Below are 4,900 nucleotides of genomic sequence, written 5' to 3'. Positions count from 1 at the left end.
ATGCTGAGTCATACCAGTTTAATGTAGAATGTTGCGTAGTTTCTAGGGACTTTCTTCATTCTTCCTTGCCAAACTCTTCCATGTTAGTAGAATTTTGCTGGTAACTAACTTGACTGCTAAGGACAGACTACACCAGGAGGCTGGGTGATGCTAAAGCCAAAGGGGCTAAAAGTCCTTTCCTCTTCCAGAAAGCCAACAACAGCCAGTGAAGGAGCATACCAAGGAGCGTTTTAGTCTCTCATCTCATTCCAGCTTCTGTTTCCCTCTTGAGAGGCAGCGAGCCATCCTCCCTAGCTTCTGTCGTTTTCTACATTGCCAGAAAGCAGGTTAATGTCCTCTCTCCACTGAGTATTGGCTTCCCTGAAAATAACTCCAGAATGGGCCAGTGAGTGATACTGGGAGAGGCAGAAGCCGCTCCAGGTGCTCACTTTTCCCATACTCTTGCTTCCCAGCAAGTCCCTTGTAACTAAGCCAAAACACCACACGTGACTTCATCCTGCCATGGACCTGTACCAAAAAAAACGCCCAGGCAACTTTCCAGACGAGCTATTTTTTTCCAAACATTTGCTTCACTGTAGGCAGCTAAAAGAGTTGAAGTCAGGTCTCAGATATAGGGTGCTTCATGAAGGACCACGATTTGGCTATCCTAGCTTGAGAAAAAAAAAAAAAACACCACCACCTCAAGGGTGTTTCTTTAGGAAGCGGCCGTAACATCTTTCTTGACACCTCCCTCCACTTTGTGCGTTTCTCTTGGTGCAATGTGATCTGCTGTTTAAGGTCAACTGATCCATTTGATGTTTTTGGATCTGAGCAGTTACCTTTACATCATTCTGCGAAAAAAAAAAAAAGAAAAAGGAGTTTTGTTCAGGACAGTCCTCATATCCCAGCCAATACAGCGGCATTAGGGTTTTCATTGCCTCTTAATTTTTAATAGTCCCCCAGAGTTTAGGCTAGTGCTTCATTGTATTTTCTCTGACTCCTGCAGATGCTTGCGGCTTTGCTTTCTGGTTGTTTGATTTCTTCTTTGCCATGTATTTAAAAAAAAAAAAAAAAGTTGTGCTCTGCTTGCTGCTGGATCACACAGCATCCAAGTAGCCAACTTCCGAGGCTGCTGAAGAGCATGCTGATCTGTCACCCTGAAGACTGCTTTAGTATGGATGTGAATAAAAATGGTGGTTGAACAGAAAGCCCATCCTTGACTGGCACTAGATGAAAACAGGCACTGGGTGAAAGACTCAGTTTTGAAGCAGAACCTGTTTAAAACAAGGTGACTGAATGCTCTTCCAGTTGCAGCAATCGTACAGTAGAAGCTGAGTTGCTTCCAATCCCAGCGCGTGGCTCTCTTCTAACGAACTGACTCATTGTGAGCTGAAGTCGCCATTGTTTCATGAGGCCGAAACACTGAAGCTGAGAAAACTTGCTCATAATTACAGGTTGGGAAAACAGACAAGGCAAAGGCAAAGCTATATTTAGTGTAAAACATCACTCCGGGTGAAATATAGCTTCTTACCCCATGAAGGTAAACACTTGCGCACTCTTAATTTTACTTCTCGCTGGGTCAAGCAGGCAGTTCATGGTCAGCTAGGGTGCAGTGGACAACTCCGGTATGATCTGACCGTGACCCCCCAGTGCTGAGAATCTGCTGCTCACTCACATCCTGCACCCCATGTTGTCCTCGAGCTTTCCCCAGTTTGGTACTTGTCTCGCAGGGCGGTGGCCAAGCTGTGGCACGCACCGCTGCCGACAGAGCTGTGGGCAGAGCCAGGCCCGGACCTGCTCATTGGTATGTCGGTTCATTCCAAGTGTCTGTATCCGTGAAATAAACCCCAACTGGAATTTTGACTTTGACTGGAATTTTATATCGTGTTCTGATATGGCTTTACACTTCATCACAATCTCTAATGCCTTTCAAGAGCTTTTTGAAATAGAGTTCGTGCTCATTAAACTGATCTCACATGTTTGGGCCATACTTACCTCCTTCAGACTTTCTGATTTTCAAAACAGGCCAGAAACTGATTTTCAGGCTTTCAAAGTCTATTTGTTAGAGTTGGCAGAATAGAACTGGCCTTTTGGAGTACTAAAATAATTACCAAAATTACCAAAATTAACAGTAATTATTTCTCTTCCTTGCTGGGAACTTCGTATTCCCAGTAGCTTCCAGGTCTGGAAGAAAAGAGCTGACTCATGGTAGTTTGGCCCTGATGCTACTCTGGAAAAATATTTTTAAATTATCGGGCAGGCTGTTGGCTCCCTGGGTTCCACGACAGCCCGCCTGCCGAGCGCTTTGAGCTGGTCTTTTTACTGGAGATGGAACTTCCCTCGTGGTCTGAGCTTCAGCCTTGTTCGTTCTGCTTTGGAAAACACAGTCCACACTCGCTTCAGCGCTTTTGACCTTACTTCTCCCCCTGTTCTTTTATCTGAAGCTGTCCTTCCAGCAGGCTGCAACATTTTCAACCCCTCTAGATTTTTATGCAAGACTCGGCACTTGCTTTGCCAAAACGTTGCCTTCTTTTATTTTGACTTCATTAGAAGAGGTCTGTCCTCTCTGTTATTCTGTGATGTCTGTAGGTGCTTCTGGCTCATCTCCTCCCTATCCCCCCACAATTTTCAGCAATTTAGAAAAAATGTTTTCAGTGCATGTAACGTGTGACTATAAAAGCTGGCAGGCAGACACCTCAGGGAGCAGGCAGAAAAACCTGTGCTGTGCGTGTATGTACCACACGCAGAGGTTTCTAAAGAAATACCTACCTTCTGGCTCAGATTTTATTTCATCTAAATTCTGTAAATTACAGTTAGGACTTATTTTTAAGGCAGCTCTTTTGCTTTCTTTAACTAGGCAGAAGAGCGAAGGTGCTCTCCAAAATAACCTTTGAGTAGAGGGAAGGAAGGTAGGACACTCAGAAGTAGGAAGTCTTTACGCCTAGGACATTTTCCTTATAAATCTGAGGAGAAGGACATGCTTTTTCTTCTCTTCGGAAACCGAAAACTGCGTGTCAAAGATGGTGATAGTTCAGGTTATTTCAACCCTGGAACTTAAGTTATATTTAATTTTCTTTTTTGGGAAAAAAAAAGAAGTCAATTATTTGTGTGTTGCCTTGTCTTGTTCAAAGGGAAACTGTTTTAAAGCAGAACATTTTTCCTGTCCTCACAACTGCTTAAATCGCTGAGGGCTGCTAGTAGCTCAGAACTCATTTCCGCTTCGATCCTTCATGGAATCAACTCTAATATTAAACACCTGCTGGGAAAGAGAGGTGGCACGTTAATTTAAGCAGCTTCTTTCACCTTGAAGTTACTGCTAGTTATCTCCCCCAGTTCCACATACGGAGAAGCAAGCCCTAGCATGTCAGTAGCTTAACTACTTTTTTTTCTTTATTTTGCATGCAGCAAGAGACTTGTTCGACCAGTTACTCAGAAGGAGATCACATACAAACCCAAGCTGAACATTTCATGACCTTGCATGGTTCTAGAAATACCCAGATTTTTAGAACAAAGGCAAGTTCCAGCAAGTTCCCATTTCAGAGAGCTCTATCTTCAAGCTTTTGCTGGTGGCAGCAAGAAAACAGCAGTCTGACAGTTGCAGAGATTTTGTTTACGTGGCACCAGCTGGAAAAGTGGTCACTTCGCCTCGGTTATTTATTTAACCTTCATATTTTGTTGCATACAGTATTCCTTTTAGCATAAAGGCTCTAACTAAAATAGTCATTACTCTTTGAAAGTATGGACCTTGATAAAAATCCGCTGCTGCAAACTTTAAGCAGTGCCACTGAGTGAGAAGCAAAGTTAGGTTGCTAGTGTCTGTTCATGCTTTCTCGCAATGGAGGAGTTCATTTTGACCTGGCTTTAGCTCAGATGAACACACAGGAGTCACTGGGGCTTGCCTTGCTGTTCATGAAGGGAAACAAGCACCTTAAAGGGACAGATAAATCGTATCTAAAAATAGTAAAGTTCTTGTTCAGACCTGTACAAGAACTGTTACAAAGGCTCGGGCGTAGCATAAACAGCAGCAGCTGCTACCGTGCCTGATACTTGCAAACTTAAACAGCGTAGACATCTTTCCAGCATTTTGCTATCGGGCAAATTTTTGAGTGTGTAACCCCAAAAACAATTTCTAATTCTCCACTGTTATACAAACCCACACTGCTGAGGAGCCAGGTTTCATCCGCAGTGAAGTTTCTGTTAACATAGGCCCTACGCGCAGTAGATTCTGGCCTGAAGGCCACCGCCAAGTGGATTCATGCACGCACAAGTTTAGAAAACACCAGAAGAACAGAATTGCAGCAGACGGATCTTGAAAAAAGCAGTATTTATTTTAAAGTACAACCCAAAGTTGTATCTGTAAGAAATGCACAAGGTATCTTGTTTCTTCCACAAGTCTTGGCTGTGTGCATTTCGGTTCAACTTAAAAATGCATTCAGGTTTACAAATGTACAAACAGCACAGACAGTGTAGTACAGTCTCAACAGAATGCTCTTACATTCAGCCATTTTGCTCTTAAGGTTTTGTGTTGGTTGTGTTGGTTTTTTTGTTTTTTTTTTTTCTTTTTTACATTCTTAGAACCTGTGTTAACAAAGACAGCCTTATTTTAAAAAAATACTCTGCATTTTAGCACAAAGTGCCTTTTGATTTTAAATTAGAACTTGGAGGATAATACTGGAAAAAATTTAAAAACCCAAACCGGTACTTTTCATAAAAGTATTGCATGCCAGGACCATTTTATAGTTCAAATTGTTTCCTAAATAAAGATGGCAGATGGCAAAATACGAAACCAGTGAAATTGTTCAGATTTACAGGCTTCTGCTGTAGTTGGGATTTGTGACCACACCCAGACTTTTTCAAGCTTATCTGCAATCTCACACTACCATATTGCAGGACAGACTTAAAAAGGAGCAAGTGATGAAAG

Source organism: Egretta garzetta, unplaced genomic scaffold (genome assembly GCF_000687185.1).
Source record: "Egretta garzetta isolate BGI_Z169 unplaced genomic scaffold, ASM68718v1 scaffold504, whole genome shotgun sequence".
Lineage (NCBI taxonomy): Eukaryota > Metazoa > Chordata > Aves > Pelecaniformes > Ardeidae > Egretta > Egretta garzetta.
This window is presented reverse-complemented; position numbering follows the sequence as displayed.